At 35.1% G+C, this 25,450-nt stretch overlaps 1 long non-coding RNA gene across 3 annotated transcripts in view; it reads right to left on the reverse strand.

Annotated features, from left to right (window-relative positions):
- Positions 1–550: 550 nt before the first annotated feature.
- LOC144202880 (uncharacterized) overlaps positions 551–25,450 on the reverse strand; it is a 49,213-nt gene continuing 24,313 nt past the window's right edge. Inside the window, exons 2-6 of one of the 3 annotated variants that reach the window (XR_013327573.1) lie at positions 8,323–8,481; positions 3,051–3,184; positions 2,923–2,973; positions 809–871; positions 551–734 (exon numbers count right to left, since the gene is read on the reverse strand). This is a non-coding gene — a long non-coding RNA (uncharacterized LOC144202880). Of the gene's footprint in view, positions 735–808; positions 872–2,891; positions 2,974–3,050; positions 3,185–8,322; positions 8,482–25,450 lie in introns of all 3 variants that reach the window. The other 2 variants (XR_013327574.1, XR_013327575.1) reach the window with 2 other exon arrangements.

A 25,450-nucleotide genomic window follows, 5' to 3' on the forward strand; every position in this document is an offset into this window, starting at 1 on the left:
AGTAGATATTTAGATATTAAACTCTCTCTCATGAATATAATTTTGAGAGCTGGTTTCAACAGTACTTAGATATTAAACAGTACTTAGATATTAAACCGTGCTTAGATATTAAACAGTACTTAGATATTAAACAATACCTAGATATTAAACAGTACTTAGATATTCAACAGTACTTAGATATTCACCAGTACTTAGATATTCAACATTACTTAGATATTAAACAGTACTTAGATATTCAACAGTACTTAGATATTAAACTGTCTCTCTCTCTCATGAATATAATTTTGAGAGCTAGTTTCAACCCTAAACTCTCCGTCACCATTTGACCGGCGACCAAAAGGGACTAAAAGACCGGCGACCAAAAGACCGGCGACCAAAAGACCGGCGACCAAAAGACCGGCGACCAAAAGACCGGCGACCAAAAGACCGGCGACCAAAAGACCTGCGACCAAACGACCGGTCACGTTTTTAGACCAAGTGTTTATAATTTCATAGAGAAGAGCCAAGGCAACATCATCAAAAGAAGGCAGATTTACACAAGGCTGTGAATTCAAGTTACTGCCAAACATTGTTAGGTGATCTTTCAAATAAAATCAGCAGGTGGGTAAAGGTTGCACGTTGTATGTGAGTAGCGGTCTTGATCCTTCGCTTATGCGGCTCTTCTCCAGCTGTGATTGGTCAGCTTGTGAATCTAGAACCAGCAGCTCAAAGAGCAATGTGTCGCAGTGTCTAATCTGTCAGAAGATGGATGATGGTGACTGGATGGAAGCTGGAGTGTGAGTTTTGTAGCAGTGCAGGCGTTTCTTACCCAATAAATGAATGGTTGAGGGTGGGTGCGCAATCTTCAACACTCTCAAATACACTGCAACACCTTTTGAAAGAAAATGAAACATTTACTTTATTTCATAAATGTGTCCTTGCTTTCCAAACAACCTCGTTTTGTAAGACATTTAATTTAGTTGTTTGGCATTGTAGGAGTACTTCAAATGATGAATGACACTTTAAAGTACAAATGCAAGTTAAGATGCCAAAACTCTTACCTTTATAAAGAATGATGGCATTATATTGCAATGGTAATTTGCATAGGAAAGCAGTTTTACACATTTTTAAATGTCACACAAGTGTAATGATAATAGTATTCATAAAAGATTAGAAAAAAACACTATTGCACTCTACAGAACGTTTTATTATGGGTTTAATTCATGAAATAGTATTTTTTACTATTGCTCTGTTTGCCAGTAGTAGTTTTAAAGCAAAATTTAAAAAAAGAAAAAACATATTCCCTATTATTATCAACATTATTATCAGGCTATCATCTGAACATAAGATAGCAAAAAATCATTTTTCTCTTTCTCAAGGTAAACATTGAAACAATAGAAAAGGGATGCCAAGTGCAATCATATATCATTGGCAAGCCACCTGTCAAATGTGGCTGGGTAATAACATATTTGAAGTGTGGGGGACCACACAAACCTAAAACAAACATCAATTCCTCATTTTTGCTTGTAGCCATGTAGCATTAAATTCTATCCAGCTTTAGAAGCCAAACATAATATATGGTGGTGTTTCAGGCATAAGAACAAAATATTATTGGTCAACATGGAATTATACGTTTATTCTGCACATAACCAATATGTTTTATGATTAGATCAGATGTCATCATTTTAAATTGGTGATTTATACTAGAAAAGTTATAATATTTTGTAGTACACTACTGGAATCATACTTGATTGACAGATACTTGAATCATGTACATCTATGTGTATGTATGTATATATGTGCTTATATGTGTATGTATATATATGTGCTTATATATGTGGATGTATGTATGTATATATGTGCTTATATATGTGTATGTATGTATGTATGTATGTATATATGTGCTTATATGTGTGTATGTATGTATATATGTGCTTATATATGTATGTGTATGTATGTATATATGTGCTTATATATGTGTGTATGTATGTATATATGTGCTTATATATGTATGTGTATGTATGTATATATGTGCTTATATATATGTATGTGTATGTATGTATATATGTGCTTATATATATGTATGTGTATGTATGTATATATGTGCTTATATATGTATGTGTATGTATGTATATATGTGCTTATATATGTATGTCTATGTATGTATATATGTGCTTATATATGTATGTCTATGTATGTATATATGTGCTTATATATGCATGTGTATGTATTTATATATATATGTGCTTATATATGCATGTGTATGTGTGCTTATTTATGCATGTGTATGTATATATATATATATATATATATATATATATATATATATATATATATATATATATATATATATATATATATATATATATATATATATATATATATATATATATATATATGTGCTTATATGTATGTGTATGTATGTATGTATATATGTGCTCATATATTTATTTATTAACTTTCTTACTACCTATCTATTTATGTCTACAATGTCTTTTTCTGTGTCTGTATTCTCACCCTCTTGCTACTGTGACAATGAAAATTCCCGAATACGGGATGAATAAAGTAATCCATTCCAATATATAAAGTATTAAATGTTACTATTAAAGATGGCCTTTAAATACTTCAATTAATAACCATTGGGCATGCACTTTCTATGCCAAATAGTCATTCCAGTGTTTAGGTAGCACACATTTTTCATGGTTATTAATGAAAGGCCATCTTTCTCTTGCCAGGGGCTTTTTCACTTTGATAGTTGTATGATGTGTCAGAAAGCCACACATTAAGATTTTATACGAGGACAGGAGTGAACATATAGCAAGAATATAGTTGGTAGTCCACTGATGAGATGCTCAGACCTGATATGTACGTGTATGTGTGTTTAGATGGCAGTGTTATTATCACAGACACACCTTCATAGACACATTCAATTCTTTAAGTCACCTTTGACAGCTCTACAAACAGTATTCCTTCCATCCATACAGTAATCTTCCTCTGTAACGACACGAAAAAAAAATGAAATTTGATTTCCTGGGAAGGAAATTACAACATCAATCTCACCATCATACAACCTCGTTACGCAACTTGACTGGAAGCATTCATTCATCTTCCATATCGCCCATCCCTATCGTACTGTCACCTGCGGGAATCGAGCCCGAGTCTGCCTACAACGAAGACAGGGGAAAGGACCTCGGGAAGTGGCTGACTGGAAGTAAAACATGAAAATTTTTGAAGATATTTGGTGCAGACTTTGCAATTTTGCAGCGAAAAGTAGTCAAGGACTCTTGCTACCAACAGATGGATATCAACCACTTCCAGGAACACTCACATAGTGTTCCTACATCGTGACACACTTTGTGGTTCTTAATGTTCTCTCGCTACTTCGCGGTTCAGCTACCGCGGACTCAGAGATTCGCAGATTTTGGGGGGAAAAAATACAAATATTACAACATATTTTACAGATATTGTCCTCATTTGAACCTCACACAATTACCGTATTTTCACGACTATAAGGCGCACCACATTATAAGGCGCACCCTCAATGAAGGACATTATTTCCATATATAAGGCGCACTGTATTATAAGGTGCACTGTATTATAAGGCGCACTGTATTATAAGGCCTATTTTGGAGAAAATGTAAGACTTTTAAGTGCGCCTTGTATTCGTGAAAATAGGGTAATTGCTATTGACTTCCAGGTATGAAGCACTCACTACACAGTCACCTCTAGAGCCAGCCATTGTTGATGTTTTGGATTTTTTGGTATAAAATCTTGCAGTAGGGGAGGAGCTATATGATGGAAGATTTGGTAAACTAAGATGGCATCTGCATATTTAACAGTATTGTTTCAGTTCAGGCGTTTGTGTTTTTTTAATATCCGACAGTGGTGGTTTTTCGTTTTTGTTTTTTTTTCCATATATAAGGCGCACTGGATTATAAGGCGCACTGTCTATTTTTGAGACAATTTAAGACTTTTAAGTGCGCCTTATAGTCGTGAAAATACGGTAAAAGAATTCCATGTACCACTATTAAACAGTTCTAAAATATTGAATAGAATGTGTAGTTTACTTAAAGTTTAACACAAAAGAGCAGTACATAGGTAAATAGATGGATAGTGTAATCACCTAGGTGATAAATATTTTAGAAGAAACCTGTCTGTGCTGGATTTGTTTGAAGAAAAACCACAGCAGCCCTTGAGGAATGGTTTCGAGACCCCTATTTAGTCTGTACCAATCAGGAAATAATGGCATATTTTCAACTAAGGAGACTTATTTCCTTACACGTTCTTCTAGATGTTTTTGTTTACGGAAAGAATGTGAAAAGACTGGTTGCTATTCTGGTTTATTATGTGGTTGTAAACAAATAAACCTATTCAGGCTTGTCAGCTCATTTTGATGCCAGTACTTATTGTCAGCACTTGACTAAATTTAGCTACTATTTTCCTGAAGTGTGATACTTTCATCAACCTTTCCAATGTAGCCAACATATTTTTTGATTAAAAGACCTGTATATTCCGATTTTTATAGATCTAAAACAATGTTTATTGTAGCTTTTTAAAAACATATTTTTAGATTTTAGAAAAATTACTTAAGATATATTATTTTGATATTTTTATTATAAATTGATTAAAAGAACTGGATTAAAAGCCCTGTATATTCAGGTTTTTATAGATCTAAAACAATGTTTATTTTAGCTTTTTTTAAAAATATATTTTTAGATTTTATAAAAATTACTTTAGATATATTATTTAGATATTTTTTTTATTAATTGATTAAAATAACAGGATTAAAATCCCTGAATATTCCGATTTTTGTAGATCTAAAACAATGTTTATTGTAGCTTTTTAAAAAAATATTTTTAGATTTTAGAAAAATTACTTAAGATATATTATTTAGTTTTTTTTTTTAAATAAATTGATTAATAGAACTGGATTAAAAGCCCTGAATATTCAGGTTTTTAAATATCTAAAACAATGTTTATTTTAGCTTTTTAAAAAAATATATTTTTAGATTTTATAAAAATTATTTTTGATATATTATTTAGATATTTTTTATATTAATTGATTAAAATAACAGGATTAAAATCCCTGAATATTCTGATTTTTATAGATCTAAAACAATGTTTATTGTAGCTTTTTAAAAAAAAATATTTTTAGATTTTAGAAAAATTACTTTAGATATATTATTTAGATATTTTAATTATAAATTGATTAAAAGAACTGGATTAAAAGCCCTGTATATTCAGGTTTTTATAGATCTAAAACAATGTTTATTTTAGCTTTTTAAAAAATATATTTTTAGATTTTATAAAAAATTACTTTAGATATATTATTTAGATTTTTTTTTAATAAATTGATTAAAAGAACTGGATTAAATCAATAACTTTTAAATCAATAATTGTCATTTTTTAATTAATTTTTCTATGTTTTTAGATCAAAATCATTTTGTCAAATCTAAAAATATATATAAAAAAGCTATTTTTACATTATGATTAGTTCTCTATAAATATTATCCCCACAATGTACATTATTCTCAACAAGTTACACTGCTGCTCATTATTTTTCTTAGAATTAAATACAAAACACTGAAGCATGAATTCCCTCCTTTTTCCATTAAATCCGTAATTGTCATTAATGCCTGTTTTCCCATTTAACGCCAACACATAACCACGAAACATTTCATTTCTACTTACTGATCAACCCCGCCTCCTCAGTTACACATGAGCCTTCCCCCACTGCACATCCATCAGCACATTTTACACACATGTAACTATGGACTTCATGCCTGGAACCCCCACCCATTTCAGCACCCACATCAATATACCTTCTTCATTGACCCTCCCCCCTTCAATTGGCCATCATCACTCCCAGTCTTATTACCATCACCCGTTCATTGCTACAGTACATCTCCACCCCCACTCCTTTTCATCCCTTCATTATAACCCAATCTGACAACTGTAGCAGGATTTCTAGTGCACTGTCCAACAATATGAGAGTAGAACTCACATGGGCAAACTACGGCCCGTGGGCTACATCTGGCCCGTCAGGCTTTTTAATGCGGCCCGCCGACATTGTTCAAATATTGTTTTTTTTTTTTATTTAATTTTTTAATTAAATTTTTCTTCCCAAGATGGCTCTGTCACGCGGAAGCCAGTGGCAGTAGCTCCGCCCACTGTTATTTGTTTTTCATGTTTTACAGCCCATCTATCTTTTTTTAAATTACATTTTAATATTTCTTAATACATTCCTTTTTATTTTACTTTGTACTTTATACTTTTTACTTTAATGATGAATGATGAGTATGTTAATACTTTTGTCCTTTTTTTCGGTTTATGTTTCATATGTACTGTTAACGGATGCACTTTTTTATATGAGTAATATCTTGTGCTGACCCCGCTTGTTGTTTGACAGCCCCTCTATCTTTTTTTAAATGACATTTGAATATTTTTTAATACATTCCTTTTTACTTTACTTTCTACTTTATACTTTTTACTCTAATGATGAGTGATGAGTATGTTAATACTTTAATCCTTTTTTTCTGTTTATGTTTCATATGTACTGTTAACGGATGCACTTTTTTATATGTATCGTATCATGTTCTGACCTGGCCCATTTTTTAAGTCAATTTGGCCCCCCGGGCCGAAAAGTACTTTATACTCTTTACTTTAATGATGTGATGAAAGGGTATGTTAATACTTAAGTCCTTTTTTTTCTGTTTATGTTTCATATGTACTGTTAACGGATGCACTTTTTTATATGTATCGTATCTTGTTCTGACCTGGCCCATTTTTTAAGTCAATGTGGCCCCCGGGCCCAAAAGTTTACCCACCCATGGAGTAGAAACATGACAATCATCCAGAAATGCTGACTGAAAAGATGATTTTAAAAAATCTGACCATTTTCAAAGATCTTAATATCGTTGGGCTGTGAGAATGATGCTCAGTTGACAACTATTATAAAGTGTCACATAAAAACATAAAAAATACATAAAAAGCTAGATCAAACTAAGTTTTTATGCTTCGTCTTTGCTTGGTTTAAACATTTTATCAAATGTGTTGTTGTAAAGGGGGACAAAGGAGGGGCTGATGTCAGCAAACTGCAAATGCGTCCATGCCGACCGACACATGATGGATGAAAGCAGTGGTTGCTTCCATCTTGACAATTTAGCAATTTTGCCAAAAGTGCAATAAAATATATACCCCTATCATTTAAAATACAGCACATTACCTTAAATGTAATGTTAATACATGTTCTAAAATTTAAAATAATGGAGATAAAAACAAAAAACAATTGATGTTTGCAATAATGCTGCTTTAGTATAAATAATGCAAAATAATAAAAACAAAGCCAATTGATCCTTTGATGTTTTGGTGCACCATTCGCATTTGGTACTACCGTATTTTCACGATTATAAGGCGCACTTAAAAATTTTTCCATCATAGAGCTACTCCCCCTCTGCAAGATTTTATACCAAAAAATGCAAAACATCAACAATGGCTGGCTCTAGAAGTGACTGTGTAGTGAGTGTGCTTCATTCCTGGAAGTCAATAGCAATTACCGTATTTTCACGACTACAAGGCGCACTTAAAAGTCTTACATTTTCTCCAAAATAGACAGTGCGTCCTATAATCCAGTGCGCCTTATATATGGAAAAAAGCTGAAAACCAAAAATGAAAAACCACCACTGTCGGATATTAAAAAACACACTAACGCCTAAACTGAAACAATACTGTTAAATATGCAGATGCCATCTTAGTTTACCAAATCTTCCATCACATAGCTCCTCCCCCACTGCAAGATTTTATACCAAAAAATGCTAAACATCAACAATGGCTGGCTCTAGAGGTGACTGTGTAGTGAGTGTGCTTCATTCCTGGAACTCAATAGCAATTACTGTATTTTTACGACTAAAAGGCGCACTTATGTCTTCAATTTTCTCCAAAATAGACAATGCGCCTTATAATACAGTGTGCCTTATAATACAGTGCGCCTTATAATACAGTGCGCCTTATAATACAGTGCACCTTATAATACAGTGCACATTATAACACAGTGCGCCTTATAATACAGTGCGCCTTATAATACAGTGCGCCTTATATATGGAAAAATGTCGTTCATTGAGGGTGCGCCTTATAATGCGGTGCGCCTTATAGTCGTGAAAATACAGTACTCTTCATATGCAGAGGTATTTTTAAATAGATGAATAAAAAGAATAGCACATTACCATATTGTGACAACAAGGCAAGTGGCGTGCCACCCACACAAATGAGCATACATTACAAATCCTTTGCACAGTGTAACCTGTATAGAAGAAGCGTGACAGTAGTCAAGTGCGTGAAAAATTACCAGGTGGCCTCTTCCTCGAGGAGCTGACACATTGAAAAAAAAGTATGCGCTCTTTGCCCGCCAGGGACCGTGTATGTGAATATGTCTACATCCTTCTCATCTTCCACTCGTCCAATCTGTTTTACCCCTCGGTATTTACCCCCTGACCATCACCTGTACCTATCAGGAGAAAAACACCACATGTACATGAGTTAGTATGCACGCTCTACAAAGTATACATCAGGAATGATACTATATGCCCATCCTTAGTTAGTCTATGCTGTTCTTAGAGCCTCAAGCCTGGAGATAGTGAGGGAAAAGAGCGTATAAAGGTTTTTTTTTCAGATCGTCAATGCAGCTGCAAAAGGTTTGCCCTGAAGGAGTTCTCTGTCAGTCCAATCACATTCTCTGTCACTGCCAAATTAAAGCATGTGTTGATATATGAATGGTGTATAGGCAGATACATGCCCTATAGCAAGGGTGTCAGAGTCGGGTTGGTTTGCGGGCCGATTTAACGTTATCTCATCTGGGCCGGGCCGTTTTAGATATAATATTTAGATTTTTAAAAAAAATATTATAAATGGATTAAAAGAATTGGATTAAAAGCCTTGAATATTCAGTTTTTATAGATCTAAAACAATGTTTAATTGTGCTTTTTTTATATATATATTTAGATTTTACAAAATTATTTTTGGAACAGAAAACACAGAAAAATTGATTAAAAAATGACAATAATATTCAGATATTTTTTTAATAAATGGATTAAAAGAAGTGAATTAAAAGACCTGAATATTCAGTTTTTTAAAGATCTAAAACAGTGTTTATTTCAGCTTTATTTAAATATATTTTTAAATTTTACAAAATGATTTTTGAACTAAAAACACAGAAAAAATGGATTTAAAAATTACAATAATATTTAGATTTTTTTTATATGGATTAAAAGAACTAGATTAAAATCCCTGAATATTCAGTTTTGTATTGATCTAAAACAATGTCTATTTAAGTTTTTTTCAATATATTTTTAGATTTTACAAAATGATTTTTGAACTAAAAACAGAAAAAATGGATTAAAAATGACAATTATTGATTTAAAAAGGGAAAATCAGGAAATTTAATATACATCCACACTCTTCATTTTAATTGTATCCTAAAACCAAAAGTCGGCACTCATGATTTACTTTCCCGGGCCGCACAAAATGATGCGGCGGGCCAGATTTGGCCCCCGGGCCGCCACTTTGACACATGTGCCCTATAGATTAAAGCTCTTGGTGAGAACATCCTATGGACATGTTTAACAGGAACGTGAACATGTTTCTGATTAGCGCCATTTATACCTCCTCTTCATTAAAATGCTGTACAGGTCACATAGCACACTAAAGGAGGTCACGTATTGAGCAGGGATGAAGTCAGAAAGAGATCAGAGGACGAGCAGGCAATTTTTTACGAGAGAGCTGTGAATTTATATTAAGCATATATACATAAAGACAAGTGACAATGTTCCACGTACAATAAATGAAATAGTGGGGAAAAGAAAAGGCCAGTCTGGAGCATCTTGCCTGGCACGGCAGCTTGGGGCAAACTGGTCTTGACTTGTCCTCAAGCAAAATGGCATTGTAACAATTTGGTTTAAAATGCGTAATTTGTGAACTGAGATGCATTGTGCTAGGCCAAGGGTGTCAGACTCAGGTTGGTTCGCGGGCCGCTTTAACGTCAACTCGATTTCACGTGGGCCGGACCATTTTAGATATAATATTTAGATTTTTTTCTTTTATAAATGGATTAAAAGAACTGGATTAAAATCCCTGAATATTCAGTTTTTTATAGATCTAAAACAGTGTTTATTTTAGGTTTTTTTTTAATATATTTTTAGATTTTACAAAATGATTTTTGATCTAAAAACAGAAAAAAATGGTTAAAAATTACAATAATATTTAGATTTTTTAAAAATGGATTAAAAGAACTGGATTAAAATCCCTGAATATTCAGTTTTTATAAATCTGAAACAATGTTTATTTTAGCTTTTTCATAAATATATTTTTAGATTTTACAAAATGATTTTTGAACTAAAAACACAAAAGAAATTGATTAAAAAATTACAATAATATTTAGATTTGTTTGAAAAAAAAATGATTAAAAGAACTGGATTAGGGGCCCTAAATATTCCGTTTTTTTATAGATCTGAAACAATGTTTATTGTAGCTTTTTTAAATATATTTTTAGATTTTACAAAAAGATTTTTGAACTAAAAACAGAAAAAAATGATTAAAAAATTACAATTATCGATTTAAAAGAGGCCAAATCAGAAAATGTAATATACATTCATACTCATCATTTAAATTTGATCCTAAAACACAAAGTCAACACATCATTTACTTTCCCGGGCCACACAAAATAATGCAGCGGACCAGATTTGGCCCCTGGGCCACCACTTTGACACCTCTACTAACCAGCAAATGTACAATAATCTCAATAGACTTGCTAAATTAGCATTAATTCCCATCTACACCGACCAGCATTGCATCAGGCACAAATGTGTTTTCCTCTCTCAACTTAATTCCAAGACATATGTATAGCGACTTAAAAGGGATTGGCACATATAGGAATGATGTACGCATTAAGGGATGAGCATGTTCTACCCCACAAACCCCCCCCCCATATTTTTCACGAATCACACCACCCCCTCTTGATGAATCTCATGTGTTGGACTAAAAGATCTAGGCAAATAACCCTGCAGTGAGTAAACTGATTTACATATACTTGATGCCAGAGGGATGTGTTTCCCCTCAAGCTGCTGCTATCTTTTATATTTTCATCTTTTTTCCCACTACCTTACCCTTACCGCCTGATCATTCTCGTTATTCCTTCCTTCCTATGGTTAAGGGATTTGTATGCCTCATAGGGAGTAAGTTAAGTGCACCGATAACTAGAGGGAAGAGGTTTTCCATAGAGTTTCAGTTAAAATGTTTCCTATCTTCATCAATTATGCACATTTGTACTTCATTTGCCATCGCAGAATCGTTCATCTATTCTTTTCTACTATCTATTTGTCCTCATTAGGGTTTGAGCTGACTTTGGAAAGATTGGTGCATACCCTAAACTGGTTATGCATATTTAAAAAAGTACTAATATAAGGAAAAAAGTAGTTCTTGGTTTGACTGTTTTGTGTCCTGCGGACTTTAACAATTACGTGGATTAAAGGTTTCTGAGGTGGATGTAGGTATTTCATTTGAAGTAAAGTTTTTATACCTAATAGAGGTGCACAAAAAAGATCAGTCACAAGACATCCTTGTGTTGGTTAAGGGTTATTACCACTACATGTTACAAAACATTAACATCATCTAAAATGTCAATAATTTGCGTGACCAAATGTTTGGTCGCCGGTCTTTTAGTCTCCGGTCTTTTGGTCGCCGGTCTTTTGGTCGCCGGTCTTTTGGTCGCCGGTCTTTTGGTCGCCGGTCTTTTGGTCGCCGGTCTTTTGGTCGCCGGTCTTTTGGTCGCCGGTCTTTTGGTCGCCGGTCTTTTGGTCGCCGGTCTTTTGGTCGCCGGTCTTTTGGTCGCCGGTCTTTTAGTCGCCAGTCTTTTGGTCGCCGGTCTTTTGGTCGCCGGTCTTTTGGTCGCCGGTCTTTTGGTCGCCGGTCTTTTGGTCGCCGGTCTTTTGGTCGCCGGTCTTTTGGTCGTTGGTCAAATGTACTTAAATATTAAACCGTACTTAGATATTAAACTCATGAATATAATTTTGAGAGCTGGTTTCAACAGTAAACTCTCTGTCACCATTTGACCGGCGACCTAAAGACTGGCGACCAAAAGACCGGCGACCAAAAGGGACCAAAAGACCGGCGACCTAAAGACTGGCGACCAAACGTCCAGCGACCAAACGTCCGAACACCATAGTTTGTCATTTTGGAACGATGACATTGCATAGCAAGAAAATACAACTCTTGAAAATTACATTTTTTTTAACTAAATTTTAAGTGAAAATGTTAGAATCAAATGTGTACAAAGCAAAATTAATAACCAACCAAGAAATTCAGTTGAATGAAGTCTGTTTTGTTTCGTCTTGAAAATAAATGAATGAAAAAGAGTTCATTTATAACTACTACTCACAAACATGGAGGACTAAAAATAACGTTGGTTTCAGGAGTATGTTAGTGCAAAACATCTATTAAAAGCACACATCAATGACTTTTCAAATAAGTCTACTAGATTCTTGCAACCTTCCTAAGTGACTCAACCAGTTATTCACAATATTGATTTCATAGACAAGAAAGAAATCTCTGATACGTTGACCTCAGATTTGAGTTGGATGAAAAGATGACTTTGCACATATTACAAAGCCGTTCTTTGAATAAGTCTCCAAAGAAAATATAAAACATTTCAAGTAAATTCCACAACCAGCTTTGAAGATCTTCACAGAGCATAAAAATAAACAAACAAATATCTTAATGGATAATTCTCAGCACTCAAGAACCAAGTATGGCTCAAGAGCCATGTATGGCTCAAAAGCCATGTATGGCTCAAGAACCAAGTGTGGCTCAAGAGCCATGTATGGCTCAAGAGCCATGTATGGCTCAGAAGCCATGTATGGCTCAGAAGCCATGTATGGCTCAAGAACCAAGTGTGGCTCAAGAGCCTTGTGTGGCTCAAGAGCCTTGTGTGGCTCAAGAGCCATGTATGGCTCAAGAACCAAGTGTGGCTCAAGAGCCATGTATGGCCCAAAAGCCATGTATGGCTCAAGAACCAAGTGTGGCTCAAGAGCCATGTTTGGTTCAAGAGCCATGTATGGCTCAAAAGCCATGTATGGCTCAAAAGCCATGTATGGCTCAAGAACCAAGTGTGGCTCAAGAGCCATGTGTGGCTTGAGAGCCATGTGCGGCTCGAGAGCCATGTGTGGCTCAAGAGCCATGTACTAAGTTAATTTTTTATCAACACAGTCATCACATCATTGAATACCACAAGTGGATTTTTGCTTCAAAAAAGGAGTATTCGTATAAAGCCCTCGTTTAATTTTTTTTTTGGCGTTTTTTTGTATTGTTTTCGACTTGTCCCGGACAGGAAAATAAGTCTTTCTGAATCAAGCATTTGACAGATTTTTCTCTTCAATAATTTCTGCAAAAACTGAACTGTAGTTAATGGGAAGCATAATAAATACAGGGGCATGGCTAAGAGGGATATTAGTATGCAAGAGGGTGTTATTGCATACCCTGCAGGGGAATTCCTGTCTATCAACACTTATAAAAGAGTCTTTAATATAAAGAAGAGAACGCTGTTATGTAGATTTCATTATGGATGTTGAAAATATGGTTTCAACATATATTGTGGGTGTAGTCTTTGTGTCCGCCCATGTGTTTTCATGTGTGAGATGGGGGGGAAGTGTTACCATGTGAAATGAGTCGTTGAGTTGTGATTTCACAGTATGCATCTATAACGTGCCATGCATGTGTCATTCCATATGCATGTATGATGAGCCCATCAAACATAGCTGTTCAAAATGTAAATTCACTTTAGCCTTTATATTTCCAGTCACACTGTCTCATTAGGCTTGCATCATAAATCTGTAGGAAAATTAGTTTTATAGGCTGTAAATTTTTTAAAGGAATTGCAAGCATGCATTTGCTGCAGCATTTCTTTTTTTTTGCTGTAGTTAACCACACCCAGAAATACGGATGGTCATGGATCTTTTGGTGCAATAAAATACATTGCATAGTGTAATGTACTGAAGACTTTATGATTTTTTTTACCTGTAATTTAAATAGATTTCAATTTAATTATTGAAACTCATGGTTAGATTATTGAAGTTTTAGATTAAAAGTCAGGAGTCTCAATACTGGAACTACACCAGGGATTGGAAAAATTTTCACACATTGACTTTAAAAAATTGACAGTTGGGCGGGGTCAGTACAAGATACGATACATATAAAAAAGTGCATCCGTTAACAGTACATATGAAACATAAACAGAAAAAAGGACTAAAGTATTAACATAATCATCACTCATCATTAAAGTAACAAGTATAAAGTACAAAGTAAAGTAGAAAGGAATTTATTAAGAAATATTAAAATGTAATTTAAAAAAGATAGAGGGGCTGTAAAACATGAAAAACAAAAAAGAGTGGACAGAGTTACTGCCACTGGCTTCCGCGTGACGGCGCCATCTTGGGGAACATTTAAAATAATAAAAATAAAAAATAAAATTAAAAAAAATAAAATAAAACATTATTTGGACAACAAAATTAAAACGCCAAACGGGCCAAAAGTGGCCCGCGGCCCGTATTTTGCCTAAGCCTGAACTACACCAAGCAATCCCTAATGAACTGTAAATGTGGAACACTTATGCCATTTCTTACTACAAGCTCTAGCTAGTTACATGTGTGCCTGCAAAGAAGAAAAACTGAACCCAAAAGACTTGTCAGCGCCTTGAGAAACAACAGCTAATCAATGTGGTCACTTACATTTTCTCCAGTATACATTAAACGTGACATAGGTTAACCTTGCATTCACGTATTCCAAAATCGCATTAGCGCAATCAGAATGAAAAAACAGAGTCCATTAATCAGGATTTGAGGAGAGAAAGCGACTCGTGATGAATGGAGAGTTGTAAAGTGTCCCTTCCTAGGCTTTATCCCCTCCCCAGAGAACCTTGCCCTGTCCTTCTCCATATATGTGTATTTTGTTTACTCCTCCAAAGCAACGACCTTTGTGTTCAGTTCATTGAAGACTCTGAATTGGTTGATGGTATCAATACATGTCAATCTTTGTATATAGACATACTGTGCATACCTTGCGATTGGCTGGTCAGCTGAGCTAGACTCTAGTTTACCAAAAACCCCAATGAGGAAAAGCCTAGTAGTAAATAAATGGTACCATTTTTATTTCAACATTGCAACAGTAGATATTTAGATATGACCATCTAAAGTATTACAACATTGCAACAGTAGATATTTAGATATTAAACTCTTGTGAATATAATTTTGAGAGCTTGTTTCAACAGTACTTAGATATTAAATAGTACTTAGATATTAACCTCTCTCTCTGTCATGAATCAAGAGTAGATATTTAGATATTAAACTCTTGTTGAGAGCAGTTTTCAACAATATTTACTCTCCGTCACCATTTGACTGGCGACCAAAAGACCGGGGACCAACAGGGACCAAACTTCCGGCGACCAATCATCCGGGTGACCAATCACCCGGAAACCAATCATCCCCTCGGCCAATCGTCCCCTCGGCCAATCGTCCCCTCGGCCAATCGTCCCCTCGGCCAATCGTCCCCTCGGCCAATCGTCCCCTCGGCCAATCGTCCCCTCGGCCAATCGTCCCCTCGGCCAATCGTCCCCTCGGCCAATCGTCCCCTCGGCCAATCGTCCACACGACCAATCGTCCACTCGACCAATCGTCCACTCGACCAATCGTCCACTCGACCAATCGTCCACTCGACCAATCGTCCATTCGACCAATCGTCCACTCGACCAATCGTCCACTCGACCAATCGTCCACTCGACCAATCGTCCACTCGACCAATCGTCCACTCGACCAATCGTCCACTCGACCAATCGTCCACTCGACCAATCGTCCACTCAACCAATCGTCCACTCAACCAATCGTCCACTCAACCAATCGTCCACTCAACCAATCGTTCGGCTACCAATCGTTCGGCTACCAATCATCCGGCGACCAAATGTCCGGCAACCGAACATCCAGCGACTAAACGTCCGGCCAGGAAATAAATGGGTGCCAACCGGTCTTTTTCAATCGCATGAACAGGCAGAAGGAAATAACAGCTTGCACAGCTGTTTGGAGCCACTCCTACTTTGACATATTTCTCCACTACATTCATCGTGAGTTTGTGTCATGCCATTGTCGGCGAATTTTTTTTTTTTTGTGGTTTGCAGGCCAGTCACAACACATTTTTTCCTTCACTACTTGTTTTTTAAACCCTTCCGGAAAACCACGTCTGGCCTCGTGTGTCACTTCATTCTGACCCACATCTCCGGTTCCTTTTTTCCCCCCTCAATCCTCCCGCCTGGGAGAGTTTTCACCCACGGAATGATTTCATCCCTGAACCACGAGACTATACCTCACCCTCCCTCTGAATCACAGGCTGCAAGAGGCTGGAAAATATCTCTATCTGCCTTATTCAAGACACAAAAACATGTGTTTTTGTTGCCTGCTGTCTGTTACAGGTAGAAACGAGTACAGTGTTCCCTCGCTACTTTGCGGTTCAGCCACCGCGGATTCAGAGCTTCACGTTTTTTTTGGAAAATAAATAAATAAATACAAATATTACATTGAGACAACATATTTTACTTATTTAACATGAATTTTACTCTCTCTACCCATATTCTATATGGCAGTGGTCTCAAACCGGTCCTCAAAGGGCCGCAGTGGGTGCAGGTTTTCATTCCAACTCAACAAGGCTACCTTTTGCAAGTGCAATCAATTAATTAGAGTCAGGTGCTACTTATTTTTAAAGACACCTGATTGGTTGAAATGTCGGCACTGGATCGGTTGGAACAAAAACTAGGACCCACTGCGGCCCTATTGGAACCAGTTTGAGACCACTGGTGTACTGTATAGAGGGGGGTGAAAAAACGAATTAAAAAAAAAATAAAAAATAAATTAAAAAAATTAATTAAATTCAAATTAAGCATTTTTGAAGGGGCATCCCTACTAAGCGAAAATTCACTTATCGCGGGTGGTCCCGGTCCCCATTAACCGCGATAACCGAGGGAACACTGTATATACTGGCACTATGATCTTAGAGGGTACATTGGTTATGACTATACTTATTTAACCAGTGGGTTACAGATCAATTTCCTTTGTGTTTAGTGTCAGTCAACATTATAGCATAGGCATTCAAATATCCTTCTGGTAGATCCATATGGAGACTCATGGCTGTCTTAAGAACATTATCACTCCTAACGGAGTAATAGCCAATACTCAGTATGCTCACATTTCTTAAGCCTGTCATTTGTCTTTCTCTTCTCATGCTCCTACACCAGCTCCACTCTCCCATCCTTACACTTTATCATTTCCTCTTGTTTGGGGAGCACTTGCTGCAATGCCATGTCCCTTTGGGAAATAAATGGGCTTTTAACTTTATGTGAGCTGTTCTCAAAATGTATGCAGGAGAGCATGAAACCATTGCCTTGGCTATATAATGTGATCTCTTTACTGGAATGATAAATCTGTCCAAATCATTACTACATTTATTACAAGGTAATTATCGATTAGTGATGTTTGAAATTGTCAAGCCAAGCAATTCTTTATAGCCGAGACATTTTTTTTAGTTTTCAGTTATTTATGTTATCATAGAAAATACATTATTGATTGTGATGTTTAGAATTTTCCCGAAAAAATATACTAAATTTCAGAAGATTAGTTAATAAAACGTTACACAATAGTTAATCTTCAATTATTGTCAATGTAATGCCGTCAATGTTACTACTATGAGTTGTAAACTACATCCAAAAACTCATGCTTAACGGGAAAAAAAAAAACACTAAGTAAAGCATTTTTAACTGAAAACATAACATCAAAAATAAAATCTGTAATTTGCTATACAATACAAATAACAAGACAATAAGGTCACTTGACAACGTAATCATATAAATCATATTGCCTAACCCAAGGGGCCAGATTTGGCCCCCGGGCCGCCACTTTGACACGTGTTCTAGTTGTAGAGAAATTAAACAGCTTTATCTTAACAGTATGTAGTTTTTGTTCCATAATTCCATGGTGTGTACCGTATTTTCACGACTATAAGGCGCACTTACAAGTCTTAAATTTTCTCCAAAATAGACGGGGCGTCTTATAATACAGTGCGCCTTAAATATGGAAAAAAACAGAAAACGAAAAACCACCAGTCAGATATTAAAAAAACACAAACGCCTGAACTGAAACAATACAGTTAAATATGCAGATGCCATTTTAGTTTACAACATCTTCCATCATATAGCTCCTCCCCCACTGCAAGATTTTATACCAAAAAAATCCAATACATCAACAATGGCTGGCTCTAGAGGTGACTGTGGAGTGAGTGCTTCATACCTGGAAGTCAATAGCAATTACCGTATTTTCACGACTATAAGGCGCACTTAAAAGTCTTAAATTTTCTACAAAATAGTGCGCCTTATAATACAGTGCGCCTTATATATGGAAAAAATGCAATTCATTGAGGGTGCGCCTTATAATGTGGTGCGCCTTATAGTCGTGAAAATACGGTACACTTTAAGTGTACATACTACATTTGTAGAGATGGCTCTCCCTAAGATTCCCATTGGCTTCTCATTCAATGAAATGTCAATCAAGCACACTTGTGGTACCTGTGAGTAAGTCAAAGAAACAAATGGGAACAGTAGGCCAACACAGTTTTACAACAGTATAACGACTCCCAACAATAGACAACATTGTGTGGGCAAGAAATGAAGAGAACTACTCTCTCCGAATACCGCAGGAGAACAGATGGCGATGGCTGAAGAAGAGAAAAAGAGGAAAAGGTGGCTGCTAGACATTGTAGCAGATGGTATTGGAGGAAAATGGTGTCATTTGGGGACATCACTACGCAGGAAAATGAGTCAAGCGGGCTTGGAGAGTACGAGTGAACTAAAAAATACACAGAAGCTTTAGGCTTCCAAAGAAAAGTAGAACACAAAAAATCTGCGTTTGAGTTAAGGTAATGAGAGGTGGAAGTCACTACAATAAAAAATGACAACAAACACTGGTTCTGTGAAAACAATAATATGCCACTCACTATACATACTGTATTTTCACGACTATAAGGCGCACTTAAAAGTCTTAAATTTTCTCCAAAATAGACAGTGTGCCTTATAATCCAGTGCGCCTTATATATGGAAAAAACAGAAGACCAAAAACGAAAAACCACCACTGTCGGATATTAAAAAAAAACACAAATGCCTGAACTGAAACAATACTGTTAAATATGCAGATGCCATCTTAGTTTACAAAATTTTCCATCATATAGCTCCTCCCCCAATGCAAGATTTTATACAAAAAAAATCCAAAACATCAACAATGGCTGGCTCTAGAGGTGACTGTGTAGTGAGTGAGTGCTTCATACCTGGAAGTCAATAGAAATTACCGTATTTTCCCGACTATAAGGCGCAATTAAAAGTCTTACATTTTCTCCAAAATAGACTGTGCGCCTTATAATCCAGTGCGCCTTAAATATGGGATAAAAAACAGAAAACCAAAAACGAAAAACCACCACTGTCGGATATTAAAAAACACAAACACCTGAACTGAAAAAATACTGTTAAACATGCAGATGCCATCTTAGTTTACAAAATCTTCCATCATATAGCTCCTCCCCCACTGCAAGATTTTGTATAAAAAAATCCAAAACATCAACAATGGCTGGCTCTAGAGGTGACTGTGTAGTGAGTGAGTGCTTCATACCTGGAAGTCAATAGCAATTACCGTATTTTCACCACTATAAGGCGCACTTAAAAGTCTTAAATTTTCTCCAAAATAGACAGTACGCCTTATAATACAGTGCGCCTTATATATGGAAAAAAAGTCATTCATTGAGGGTGCGCCTTATAATGCGGTGTGCCTTATAGTCGTGAAAATACGGTAATAGAATATTAGTTTTGTCTTTTAATCGGATTTGGAATTTATGTTTCAGACTTAACAGTAATGCAAGGTGAATTTTCTGCAAATTATTGAGTACTTTTTAAAGGGGACACCAATAGGCAGGTGTGTCTAACACAGATCAGTTGTAAACATCTCAAGAAGGCAGCCAGAGTGAAAATAAGAGCTGATTAATTTCAGTTCCGAAGATTCACTTTCATCATGACTCATAAAACCAAGAGCAAAAAAAAAAAAAACCTCTGATGGGAAATTCAGCTGTCTTTATCAGAAATGACCTCTTCACAGTTTAGTTGTCATGCCAAATGATGCCAGCAAATTGTTACTAATCAATCCCAGAATAGTCATAAATTATCCACTCCTCATCTTCTCATGGAATTGCAAAGAAATCCAGCCTGGGACTAATTCCAACTGTGATTCAAAGGGAGTTCTGGTAAATCCAGACCCAAAATCCCCCCCAAATGCAGCTGCTTCTCACCTAGTGGATTTCGTGGAAAAGACGAGGGGAAGCTGCGGCTACAGAGGTCGGCAAGTTGTGTTTCTGCATCTCAGACAAAATATCAGCTGTGTTGATATAATGAAAACAAGGGTCGAAGCGTTTGTGAAGGGGGAAAAGACAAATCTGAACGCATCCTTTTGAGTGTTCAAATCAGCTGTGTTTGGACTAAGTTGGGGCCAAAGTGAGGGTGGAACTTGTAGCAATTGAGGAGACTGTGGAACAGACCCACTGCTTTGGGATGCTGTGTCTTTTTTTGAAAGAATGTGACCTGTAGAAACATGCCTTGAAAAAAAGACCATTTGGTATCACCTCCCTTTTCCAGTATACACAAGCTTTAACTTTGTTTAAGAGAGATCATTTAATGGAAAACTGTCATTAAGATAGTGTTAGTTCAGTTATGGGCAAACTACGGCCCGCGGGCTATATCCGGTCCAGGAGGGGTTTTAATCCGGCCCGCCGACGTTGTCCAAATAATGTTTTTTTTTATTATTATTATTATTATTATTATTTTAATTGTTGTATTTTTTACAAGATGGTGCTATCACTCTTATTTGTTTTTCATGTTTTACAGCCCCTCTATCTCTTTTTTAAATGACATTTTAATATTTCTTAATACTTTTTACTTTACTTTGTACTTTATACTTTTTACTTTAATGATGAGTGATAAGTATGTTAATACTTCAGTCCTTTTTTTCTGTTTATATTTCATATCTACTGTTAACGGATGCACTTTTTTATTTGTATCGTATCATGTTCTGACCTGGCCCATTTTTTAAGTCAATGTGGCCCCCCAGGCCGAAAAGTACTTTATACTTTTTACTTTAATGATGTGATGAAAGGGTATGTTAATACTTTAGTCCTTTTTTCTGTTTATGTTTCATATGTACTGTTAACGGATGCACTTTTTTATTTGTATCGCATCATGTGCTGACCCCGCCCATCTGTCAATTTTTTAAAGTCAATGTGGCCCCCGGGCTGAAAAGTTTGTCCACCCCTGTGTTAGTTATTACAAACTACAGTATTAAACTGAGATTTCAATCCTTGTTATTGAACTTCTTTAGTTGTATTTTGAATACAACTTACTTTTTTTTACAGCTACGTAAAGAAAACTATTAACATAAAACCTGGTAAGAGAACTGGAATCACAAAAAAGCCTTTTAAAGTCTTAAAATAGCTGTTTATTTTTACACTTCATTGAGTTACCTCAATCTTTTTTATGTTTATTGTTCTAATGCTAATTTTTATGTCAACATTCAACATGAATAGTTGCTACTTTTGAGTCTTGCAAAGGTGCAAGCCTTTAAAAAAAAAACACAAAATCTATTATAAATAATTAAATGCTACTTTGTGCACGGGGTTGCAATAAAAAAAACTCTTTGTATTATTCTCAAGATAAACCATGTCGGTTAAAAACATCTGAAATTGCTTTTAGAGTGAGTTTTCAGACCAAAGGAGGGGAAAAAAAGTCCTTTAAGGCTTGTCGGTGCTGCCTGGAGAATGTCTCTGAGGGCTGTGGAATGTAATGACATCATAGTTTAAAAAGCTTAAAGGTTGGAAGTAGTTCAGTGTGAAATGCTGACTGAATCGTCTGTGTCTTTTCTGCTATTGATTATAGCACTTTTCTTGTTTGTTTTTGATTTTTTTTTTCATTTTAATACCCTGTCTGGTTGATATAGTGTATTCAAGACACCCCGACCTAAAAGAACTGGAAAATTGGCTTGATTTGAAAGAATTTCTTTTCATTTTTGGCTAGTCTTAAATCTTTCTAGTCAACATTTGGCATTGTATCTTATGAAGATTTCAGTGTTTTATGTTAAGTAAAGATCGTAATATTTTTTTTAACCTATTTGTTAGTCGGCTACATGTTTGTATATACAGTTTATTCATTTTTCAACATCAAGGGCTGGATTTTCAGTGAAAGGCAGACTATACTCTTGACTGGTGGCCAGAGAGTTGTAGGGGAAACACATAGATCACATGTGTCAACGTGGCGGCCCGGGGGCCAAATCTGGCCCGCCGCTTCATTTAGTGTGGCCCGGGAAAATAAATCATGAGTGCCGACTTTCTGTTTTAGGATCAAATTATAATGAAGAGTATAGATGTTTATTAAATTTTCTGATTTTTCCCATTTTAAATCAATAATTGTCATTTTTAATCCATTTTCCGTGTTTTTAGTTCAAAAATCATTTTGTAAAATCTAAAAATATATTTTAAAAAAGCTCAAATGAACATTGTTTTGGATCAATAAAAAACTGGATATTTCATCATTTTTTCTGTGTTTTTAGTTAAAAAATCATTTTAGATCTATAAAAAACTGATTATTTGATCATTTATTTCTGTTTTTTTTAGTTCAAAAATCATCTTGAAAAATCTAATCAAACCCTAAAATTCAAACTAAGAGTATAGATGTATATTAAATTTCCTGATTTTCCCCCTTTTAAATCAATAATTGTAATTATTTAATCATTTTTTCTGTGTTTTTAGTTCAATTTTTTTTAAATCTAAAAATATATTTAAAAAAAAAGCTAAAATAGAGTTTGTTTTAAATCTATAAAAAACGGAATATTCAGGGCTTTTAATCCAGTTCTTTTAATCCATTTATAAAAATAAATCGAAATATTATATGTAAAATGGTCCGGCCCACATGAAATCGAGTTGACATTGATGCGGTTCGCGAGCCACCCCGAGTCTGACACCCTTGAGGTAGATTCTGATTCAGATTAGATCCACTTTATGATTTTTGGTACATTATTATTCTGAAAGCCTTAAGTCAGGTGTACACCTCTTTCTCATACTACTCTCTTGCGTTAGACCTCTTATCGTTACTATTGATACACAAGTTGGGTGGATTTGAATTGGTGCTGTTCATGTGTAAATGTGTGCAGTCGTGATAAAGTGAATACAGTGTTCCCTCGCTACTTCGCGCTTCAGCTATCGCGGACTCAGAGCTTCGCGGTTTTTTTTCAGGAAAAAAAAATAAAACATTTAAAGATATTAAAATAAAATTATAAATTATATCATTTTACAAGAGGTGGAAACAAAATATTCAATAAGAATTAGTAATTGCATCAAAAAAAGGCCAAAGAAATGGTCAATAACATGGTGAGAGTTCAGGAATGGCATTGATGACGTCATGGCTGTTTACAGGTGCATCTTCACCGCCCAAAAAACAATGTTCACAACTCCCAATAACGATGTTTCTTACGTGCAAAAAAACTGCAGAAAATCCTCCATCCGGACTACTATGATGTTTTTGCTTGGTGGTGCTTTTGTGCACGTGTTACACGTTTCTTTAAGCATTTTTGAAGGGGAATCCCTACTTCACGGAAATTCACTTATTGCGGGTGGTCCCGATCCCCTTAACCGCGATAAGCGAGGGAACACTGTACTGCACTTTTGCAGTTTTTAACACTGTGCATTCTACATGAATGAAGTGAGCCATATCCTAAGGCAGAACATAGAGGGCCATCCTAAAACACTACATAAAAAATGTGCAAACTAAAATACAACTAGCAGGTTATTAAGAGTGAAAAATTAGGTTTTAGTAGTTAATTTAGAGACAATTCAAACAATTAATTCACAATTTATATTGTAAAATTATTAATGGGGTGATCATACAATTGAATTTTTTAAAAATGTTTTAATAACTTCAATCAAAATCACACAATTAAAATGTTAGGTAAATATATAAAAATCAATATTAAACACTGAAACATTAATATTACCTAATATTAACACATTGCAAGAGTATCATGTTCATTTTTTAAAAACATATTTTAGTGTCCAAGGCTATATTTAAACCATCATCATTAACTTTTGATTCCAAAACGAATTTTCCATCAATTTGGTTACATAAAAAGTGAATAAATGATAACATGTGGCATGATTTTATTACCATGGTTATTACCAATACTGAAACAAAATATAAGAAAAAATAGACCAATGTTTAAACACAATTCTAAACCTCATTTGGCAGATTAAATACTGAAACTCTCGATGAGCCAAAGTAGGTTTTCGACCCCCCCCTCACCCCCCAACCGCCGCATTTCTGTCAAATTGCCACCTCCCACTTCTCTGGAAGTCCCTTGGTCTTATCTAACCCAGTTCACTAGAAACAATGTACCCTGCCACATGAGACATATGCGATAGGCATGTGTTTAGCACCCCCCCGCCCCCAAATGTGCACGTGAGAATGCTGTGTACATTTTGTAATCGGTAGGGGTCACAAAGGCCGTTGATGTTAGTTTTCTTGTCTTATTCGTTTTCTAATAACTGCACAGTAACTTTTAAAGTAGCTTGTGCTGAAATGAATACATGTATAATACATAAGTATAGCCCATTTTGTGAGATAATGTAATGTAATATACATCTATACTCTTAGTTTTTGTGATGCTTGTTTAATGCAGCAGAGCCTGCAGAACTGATTGTGAAGGCCTTGAAGCAGATTTCTAACCCTGGCAACAAATAATGGCTGAAATGTGATTGGTTAAATGCTTCAATATGAAAATATACAATCTTGAAGTAGTGCAAACAGGGGAAAGGCAATGAAAGGAAGCTAACAGACAATTTGGAATTATTTAGTAACTATTGATGGACAAAATATAATGTATGATTCAGATATTTCTTAGGCCAGCAGAAAAGGAAACCAAAATTTTCTTTAATTATTTTCCATATTAAAGTGGAAAACTGAAAATACGTTTTATATGTTACAAAATTATTTTTGAACTAAAAACACAGAAAAAAATTGATTAAAAAAACAAAATTATTTATTTAAAAGAGGTAAAATCAGGAAATATAATTCATGTAAGGCGGACCATTTTAGATATAATATTTTGATTGTTTTAATGAATGGATTAAAATAACTGGATTAAAATCCCTGAATATTCAGTTTTTTTATAGATCTAAAACAATGTTTATTTTAGCTTTTTTAAATATATTTTTAGATTTTACCAAATGATTTTTGAACTAAAAACACAGAAAAAATGATTTAAAAATTACAATTATTGATTAAAAGTAGGGAAAAATCAGGAAATTTAATATACATA

The sequence above is a fragment of the Stigmatopora nigra genome, chromosome 1 (genome assembly GCF_051989575.1).
Source record: "Stigmatopora nigra isolate UIUO_SnigA chromosome 1, RoL_Snig_1.1, whole genome shotgun sequence".
Taxonomy (NCBI): domain Eukaryota; kingdom Metazoa; phylum Chordata; class Actinopteri; order Syngnathiformes; family Syngnathidae; genus Stigmatopora; species Stigmatopora nigra.